Source organism: Rhipicephalus microplus, chromosome 4 (assembly GCF_043290135.1).
Source record: "Rhipicephalus microplus isolate Deutch F79 chromosome 4, USDA_Rmic, whole genome shotgun sequence".
Classification (NCBI taxonomy): domain Eukaryota; kingdom Metazoa; phylum Arthropoda; class Arachnida; order Ixodida; family Ixodidae; genus Rhipicephalus; species Rhipicephalus microplus.
This window is the reverse complement of record NC_134703.1, coordinates 25119294-25128684: the sequence shown is the minus strand read 5'-3', so window position 1 is coordinate 25128684 and position 9391 is coordinate 25119294.

The window sequence follows — 9391 nt, the reverse complement described above, 5'->3', positions numbered from 1 at the left end:
AGGAAACATTCTGCGCTTAAGACTCGACTTAAAGAAACCAGATTTTTCAGGGCTCTCAATCTAGCGCAAAAATTGCTGTTTTGGCCTAGTCTGTTCAAATTGTTTTGCCGAGAATATTTTTTTCACTCAGTAAACACAAATAGGTTTCAATTTTTTCATCAACCAGAGTTAACGGGCTAACTTGGTTCAGTAGGATTAAAATGACTTTCATCCCGTTTTGAGAGAGACAGGGTTTTCTTCCAGTCTGCACTGTTACGAACTAGTGACGTTCATAATTGATTTTGACGATGATTCACCCTGCAGCACCCACCCATGCGTAGAACAACGGACTCGGCAATCGTTAGCTTCCTCAAGTGTCCGCTGGTGTTATGAACGGTGGTGGTTGCCTTGGTTATTTCGTGATTTCTACGGCACCAACAATGATCCTTTCATCAGAGTTTACTCGTTCTGTCCGCACAACCACATGCATTCCTTCCCTGCGTCTTCGGATATTCGAGGCTTTTTTTATAACTTTGCATGATCGTACACACGGCCTGCATCGCCCGGATGCCTCTTATGTCCGGGCCCCCCTCAGGCCCCTCTCGCGAACTTTTTACGTGCACTGCTGGCGGCGAAAGCAACGCCATGGTAGCTTTTGAGGGGCATTGAGTTATAATTTTAGGTTTCCAAGGGCGGAAAAATTTCCGATTTCGATTTTACAAACTTCCTAACTTAACGACATATTTTTGTGCACACATCATTGATTAAATTGAGTTTCTAGTGCACTTGAATTCGGACTGCCTAGGCACGTTGTGCTGTGCGCATACATCCAGGTACATGCAGAGCAGGAGGTGAAAGTCCGCCGGCGGACGCATAGGGTGAAGGTGCTAGACGGTCTTCCAAGGTCCTCAAAAAACTTTTTTTTTCCACGGGTGCCTTCTGCGCATATACACCGGAAACATTCCGACGGCCCCACCCCGAAATATTTTTGGTGGCTCGAGGCCTCCAAAACCAACCAGCGCGCCATCTCGGAGACTATGGATGAGAAGAAACACACAAGCTCCCACGCGTTCGCGTCAACCGAAAAGCCTCGAAATGTGTTTTTCGCTCTCGCCGGTAGGGGGGCGTACCTATCTGGAAAAAGGTCGATAGTGTATATTCATGGAACCACATGACACCATTGTCACGGCTTATGCTATGTAAATAAATTAGTTAGCTTGTTACTTGATTATAGTTTATTTTTCACAATGACACTTCACAAAAGGCAGACACAATTTGTTTGGAGCCGTAGCCGTTGTGGCTGGCATCGGTGACAATGCTGAAACGCTCTTTTGATTGCGCAGTTCGCAGGAGCTTGTCAGTTGAACAGATGTAATAAGACAAAATGTAACAGACATAAAAAAACGTTACATGGTCATTAGTTAGACATGTTAAAGTGTTTTTTTTTTATTGTGGAGCTCATATCAATGCAATCTGACGTTGTTCACGGCTGGTAGTGCTATCCTAAGTTGTATGAACGCTAAAACGCGTGTGTGGGCGAAATAACCTCAAGCTCGATGTTGGTTCATTCGTGGGTAGCGCTGCCTCGAATTTTTGCTAGTGTTGTTACAAAACGGTGGCTGACGATAAGGCGTGAAGCGATTTTGCGCGCCACAGCCTGCTGTCTACAACTGTGCAATAATAACATCAGGGGTTTTACGTTCCAAATTCACGATATGATTATGGGAGACGCCGTAGTGGAGGGCTCCGGTAATTTTTACCATCTGGTGTTCTTTGACGTGCCCTGACATTGCAAAGTGCACGGGCCTTTGTCATTTCGCCTCCATCGAAATGCGACCGCCCCGGCCGGGATCGTACCTGTGACCTTCTGCTCAGCAGCTGGGCACCCTAGTCCACGGAAGAGGACTATCTACAAGTGTGCACAAATATATCGCTGTTAATCTGTTCTTATACACTTACCTCTGTGTAATTCTCACACGCAAAATCAGTATGATAACTGTTGAGATTTAACATCACGAAACCACCATATGACTAGAGGACGGGGCAGTGGAAGGCTCTGATGATTTCGATCGTATGGACTTATTTGACGAGCACCCAAGTCTAGCCCCCGTATTCAGAAACGCTCCTCGACTCGAATTCCATCCTTCACTTGACTGAGTTTAGCTAGCACTGCGCCGCTGCTCGACTGAAATTGACGCTGCGTTTCTCAAGAATCGCTGCAGAATATTGCCGATATGCAGTGACTTGTTCTGCCAAGAGATGGCGCTCCTATCGAATTTTTTCAAGTCGAGGAGAGCCCTTGAGTGGAGGAGCGTTTGTGAATACGGGGGTAAATATACGGGCCTCGAAAATTTTCGCTTCCACCGAAAACGCGACCGCTGCGACCGGGATCAGATCCCGCTACCTGCGGGTCACACACACGCGATCAAGGTACGGCGAAACAGGAATAAAAAAAAACATTACTGCTCTTCAACGCTGTATGTAACAGGAGTTTCAATGTGAAACCGTTATCTGGATCGTACCTTCTGCGTGTCGTTTAAACTGACGCGTCATGGCTGTGCCATTCTTTCGTATAGAAAAGCGTCCCCGTTTTCGTTTCATTTTTAGCATTGCCGCCTCATCCGAGTACCGATCTAGTTAAGATTTGAAGCAGTTTTCCACGCACTCTTATGTTTCCACTGACAGTACTACATTTGCTAAGAGCCCCGCTCTTTTAAAGGGCCGCCAAACCGCACCGAGTTCATAGTTGAAGGAGTATAGTTTTTTTTTTCTTGCCTTAACTACACTTTCTACATGCGCTATCTCCTCCTCGCCACTTATTTATTTATAGAAACCGTGTAATGTAAACACTAAGCGTTGAACCAGTCAGGCTCTTCGACTGAACTCTGCTATCTCTGATTGCAAAGTCGCAAATGCTAAAAACGAAAGGAAATCAATTCATCGCGCACAATATTCGTGCGAAAAAAGGCAGAAAAGGCATGCGACTGCATGCAGAAGCACTGTACGAGACAATCCACAACAGATATATCTTATATCGACCAATGGAGAGCTTGCTTCATCCTGATGTCACATGAACAAACTGCCGGCGTCACGAATTTCCCCGCAAAGACGAGACATCGATTGATTGATTGATTGATTGATTGATTGATTGATTTATATGTGGGGTTTAACGTCCCAAAACCACCATATGATTATGAGAGACGCCGTAGTGGAGGGCTCCGGAAATTTCGACCACCTGGGGTTATTTAACGTGCACCCAAATCTGAGCACATGGGCCTACAACATTTCCGCCTCCATCGGAAATGCAGCCGCCGCAGCTGGGATTAGATCCCACGACCTGCGGGTCAGCAGCCGAGTACCTTAGCCACTAGACCACCGCGGCGGGGCACGAGACAATCCATAACAGATATATCTTATATCGACCAATAGAGAGCTTGCTTCATCCTGATGTCACATGAACAATCTGCCGGCGTCACGAATTTCACCACAAAGACGAGACATTGATTGATTGATTGATTAATTGATTGATTGATTGACTGACTGACTGACTGACTGACTGACTTATTGATTGATATGTGGGGTTTAACGTCCCAAAACCACCATATGATTATGAGAGACGCCGTAGTGGAGGGCTCCGGAAGTTTCGACCACCTGGGGTTCTTTAGCATGCACCCAAATCTGAGCACACGGGCCTACAACATTTCCGCCTTTATCGGAAATGCCGCCGCCACAGCCGGGATTTGATCCCGCGACCTGCGGGTCAGCAGCCGAGCAAAGACGAGACAAAACAAAGTGCTCGTTCTTCGAATTTGCGGAGGTGATTTAGGGGCCCCTCAACAGATGACAGACCCTAGAATGCATTGTTTTCGTCTAGCGCTATTGCACGCTAATTCATCTTCCAAGTGGCACGTCTCTCGAAGGAGACAAAATAAACTGGAAAACTGTTATGCGGTTTCCGACTTCCCTGCGGTATACGAATGAAGGCAACACAAAACGTTTTAACCAGACCTGTTTCTGTCGTATCATTTGATAAGCATCAAGGAAATGCCTAAAAAGAACAATGGCGCTCAACAATACGTCATAACGTGACGTAGCAAAACAGCCTAGGCATTTTCTAAAACGACGTGTTCGAGACACAAAGGGACCATCTTCAGTTTTGGGGCTCTGCTGCTGTGCAAGAGAATTATTTTTCTTCTTCAGGAGAATCAGAAAGATACGAAATTTTTCGTTTCGTGTCTGGAAGCACCATTTGGAGCCGCAATCGCAAGCAGATGCCGCCCACACTGTTTTTAGGATGTTTTTTTTTTCTCGAAGGCTCCTGACAAGACATGGATTCTATTCACTTATTATGCTCAAACTTTATTTCCTTTAAGAGCGCGAAGATACTTACAGTCTGTAGCAAAAGTTCTTAGGATGAAAAAAATTTACGCATGCAGTTGCAATGAGCGTAATGGTTGCGGGAACGGCAGAGCAGTGATTCGCCTGCCTTTCAGCAACGCTCTGGCATTCCACTCTTGTGGCCTGCTCGGCGTACATGGCGGGGAAGGAAGCCCGCATTTATTGTGCAGGGGCACTCTCTCCGTCCTCCTCGCCTTCACTTACCTTTCCCACGACTTTCTGTACTGTTCTGCACACGACTGCGCTATATTTACGCTAACCTACCTCCTTTCAATCCTTCTCACATTCACCTCACTCCTTGTCACCCTAACTTCCCTTTCCACCCCCTTGATGTACTATACATTACACGGCTATGTCGTGCTGTACCACTCCCTCACATCTTTCTTCATCTTCCCTCTTGCCATGTTATACTACACATTCCTCTTCTGTTGTAGCTATGCTACACATTACCTCTTCTTTCCCTGTTCCTCGTCATTCTCCTATTCATCCTTCTCACCATCACTTCAATTTCCTAGTGTCCTCATGTATAGTATGCGATAAATGGCTATTAGGGTATACATAGTCTTGCCTCCATGACGCGAAGCGACGATGATGCGATACAGTAACTAGATGTCATACAGTAGCTGATATGATAAAAGAAAAAAAAAAGTGTAGTGCAATAAAAGTGATTGAGGTTGGAAAAATATATCGCGGGGTTCAATTGAAACACGTATGCCGTAAGCCATTTTAGGGGCAAAGCTTCTTATGATGGCGGCTTATCCGTTGACCTTGTGCGCCGAAGCCTATGTTGGTGTTGGTGATTACGATGATACTCATGATGGTGAAGAACAGGAGTGTTCCAGACCACAAATTCTGCCATCACGGCACAGCACATTCAAGGTATATACGCCATGACGATGACAATACGCTGATGACGATGAAGATGACGATCATAGATGACCACTGTCTTGTACGTACAATAGATGACGTCTCGATGCATTTCGTATGACTTGAAACAACGAACAACAACCAAGGAAACGTGCCCAGACCTCGTCCTTGCCAACTTAAGGCTAGATTGGATACCACAAAGCAGTAATAATGAAGGCAAGATGAAATTTACAACACATGACCACCAGTTATGAATTCAATAAGCATTTTCTATACCTTTACACCACCTGGCACTCATTTACATTCATGAGCGGTCAGGGTCATGGGAAATTTACAGTAACACCGACCGATCCACCGCTTTGCCCACTCATCATCATTCACTTTGTGGATATGCCGGTCTTTTTTTTTTTTCTCCCCTCAGGTATGCATCGTAAGAATAAAATTTCAAGTTACGGTCTAGTTTAGTTCCCAAGAAGGTCGCCCCATCGTCTGCTTCTGTTGCGAATACATTTGGAAATATTATCGGGATATAACTATGTTCACGTAGGATAGAGTGAAAAACAACGAATTTTGCTATAGTGAGATTGATTTGTAATTTATATGGATACACTGAGTAGTCAAGCTTGAAAGGTAATGATTAGTTTCTGTGCGGTAGATTGAAGTCATTTATCAGTGGTAATAATTGTTGTGTCTTATGCATGCAGTAAGCATTGTGAACTGGTAGCACAAGATGGCAGATCATTTATATAAATTACGAAAAGCAGTGGGTTGAAAATGAAACCTTTGAGGTACTTCTATATTTGTTACTTTATATTATAAACTAACAGACTCACAATATGACTTCTATTGAGTAGATAGTTTCTTATTGGTAATAGCGCAGGACCAATTATGCCTATTTCTTTCTCTTTTATACAAAGATAATGGGGGTTGATAGAGTAAAATGGGTTAGTGAAATTTATAAAACCGGAAGGTGCGTAGTAGTCCCACCAATTCCTTTCTTTAGCTTTTCAGTTAAACATAACAAAGCGAGGTCCGTCGAATATGCCTCACAAAAACAAAAATGAGAAAAAGATAGAATGCAAAATTTATTGACATATTTCGTCAAACCAATTTCGAGTAATTTTTCAAATACTTTACTGAAAAGTTATTATGAAAATGAGTCGATAGATATGAACGTACGGTCAGATATGCGCGTACTGTATTTAAACATGGGAACGACTTTGTCGCTTCTCAGTTTTACAGGCAAGATGTCAGTTCTGTAAGCTAGGTTGATTATGGATGCAAAAATATTAAAAACCGCGTGAGCAATCACTTTTGCGTGAGTTTAGTGAATACCATCAAGGCCCGCACTCGTGTTCTGACTGCGAATGACATCGTGTACTTCGTAAGATGTGGTACGAATTCAAAAGAAAGGTTGTGGCAGGAGGGAAAGGGGGAAGATCACAGTCGGCATTGGGGATGACGTCGGAGTTAAAATGTAGTTACTGAAGGCCTCAGCAATTTCTAACGGCGTACCACACGTCACGTTTTTACACTGAATTGTAGTGATTATAAGCTGTCTTTCATTCCTGTTCAGGAATGAGTTGGCGATTTCCCATTCTTTTCTCAACATTATAACCAGCATCTTCAATTTTTCGTTCATAATAGACCTTTTTTGCATTTTTCCGTTGCCAAGTCAGGGTGTTGCAGATTTTTTTGTAATGCGCCAGTAATCTTAAATAACAGAATTCGATTGATTGACTGATTGATTGATTTATGTGTGGGCTTTAACGTCCCAAACCCACCATAAGATTATGAGAGACGCCGTAGTCAAGGGCTCCGGAAATTTCGACCACCTGGAGTTCTTTAATGAGCACCCAAATCTGAGCCCACGGGCCTACAGCATTTCTACCTCCACCGAAAATGCAGCCGCCGCAGCAGGGATTCGATCCCGCGACCTGTGGGTCAGCAGCCGAGTACCTTAGCCACTAGACCACGGCGGCGGGGCAAAAGAAGACTCCCGTGTGTTCTTCTATGAAAGCTCTTTGGCTCTCTGCTATTTCAATTGTTTTTCAGTAATAAAAGTGTTTTCGGGACTGACGTGTACTTTTTTACGTCATTCCTCAGCAATTATATCATATACTAGCATGACGGTGTCTCTACTTATCTGGGCACCTTAAAACAAGCACAAATGTGTCACACGGCTTCATGTCCAACCCGATAACGAACGGTTGAAACTGACGCCTGAGTTTGTTAGTTTTTTTTTTTTTTGGTCGTTGGTATGCAGGTTATTTCCTGTTTTGCAGCGCTCTCCAATACGTTATGACGAACACACCTTCCGCTGCCCAGCAAAGAACCGGGAGCTAACTTAATTAGTGTGCCTATTCACGACACTTTGGCTCGTTGTTTGGTAGTCTGATTACTCCTATCATTTTGCTAGAAAAATGTAGAAAGAAGGAAAGACAAAAGGTAGAACGGTTAACCGTAAATTAAACTTATCAGAGTTTCTGCACTGTTCAATGTGTACGTGTGTAGGGTGAGTCTGCACCTCTACAGCTCGGGCTTACGTCACAGTATGGAAAATATTTTGTATGACGTCAATGGTATAGAGCAGCACAGCATTGTAGACGCCGGCTCGGGAGGGCCCCACTGCGGTGGTCTAGTGGCTGAGGTACTCGGCTGCTGACCCGCAAGTCACGGGATCGTATCCCGGCTGCGGCGGTTGCATTTCCGGTGGATGCGGAAATGCTGTAGGCCCGTGTGCTCAGATCTGGGTGGACGTTAAAGAACCCCAGGTGGTCGAAATTTCCGGAGCCCTCCACTACGGCGTCTCTCATAATCATATGGTGGTTTTGAAACGTTTACCCCCACATATCAAATCATCATCTGGCTCGGGTAGCAGTGAAGCTATAGTAAAAGAGTGGCAACCGCCACACGGCAAGGTGTGAGTTACTGCCTCCTCCCCCCTTCGATCCGTGACACATGTGAACCACTAACACATGCTGAATAGCGATACATATGCAACGACTGCCAAAATCTTGCCTTACGTTTAAACCGTAGAACCGGTGATGTGACGTCATACGTGACGTCTCCGTTCGGATCACTTGACAGCAAGCTGTTGGTGTGCTAGTAGACTCTTTCTTGTTTGTTAAGGCGGGAGTTGGGGGCAGGCATAAATGTCCGGATGGCGATAGAGGCGAATATTACTTCAAAGAGAAACGAGAAAAGCGTTTCAGTTGGAAGTATTCAGAGCATTTCAGAAACTCAATCAGGGCTGGCGAATACAGGCCTATACTATAGCCTTCCACATGCATATCACTGAAAGCAGAACATAAATAGCCATTGATTTAATCATTTGAATAACAAATTATAACCTCATCTTTGTTTATATCTACATATATCTTTATTGCCATCTTCCATTTCTGTGTACTTCGACGCAATATTATTCGCTGAAGGCCATTTTCTGTAGCCAAGATTCTAGGGCCACATGTACTGGACGCCTTAAGCCCGGTACTTGAATAACTTGAGTAGAAATATGGCTAACTATCGCCATCATTTCTGAGAAGTCAAGAAAGCATGCATCATTCAGTGGAACGCCAGTGGACTAAAACCGCGTCTTTTTGGACTTTGGTCAGCTAGTGTGGGTCAACGTGTTCGAAGTCATCAGCATTTGTGAGCCCAACGCGTGTGCGTGCTCTCCTCTCTCTCCCCTTTTCCATCTTTCAAACTCCCTCACCCCTATCCCCAGTGTAGGGTAGCATACCGGTCGTTACAGACTGGCTAACATCGCTGCCTTTCCTTTCCCTCTTGTTCTTCTTCCTGGCACCTTTCGCATGTATCCTACGAAAACTGGGATGCTCTAAGCACAATCCAAGCTTCAAGAAGACGACCAACAAAGAGACGAGTTGTACACGCAATGACTGGACTTCACTAGTGGTCCGCCGACTTAATGGCTGGTTTGTCTTTTCCTCATTAGGTACGAACTGACCCCGACTTCGATCTTATTCAAGACTGAGATTTTACACTTGACCAGTGTTGGGTGGAAACATTTGCCGTGTTGGGTGACCATGCAGTCATAGAAAAATACCCAGCAAAATGAGTGTAAGTAGAGATGTGAAGGCATGAGAGATTCATACAAAGTTTCTAAACCCAAAGAATGTAAAAGGGT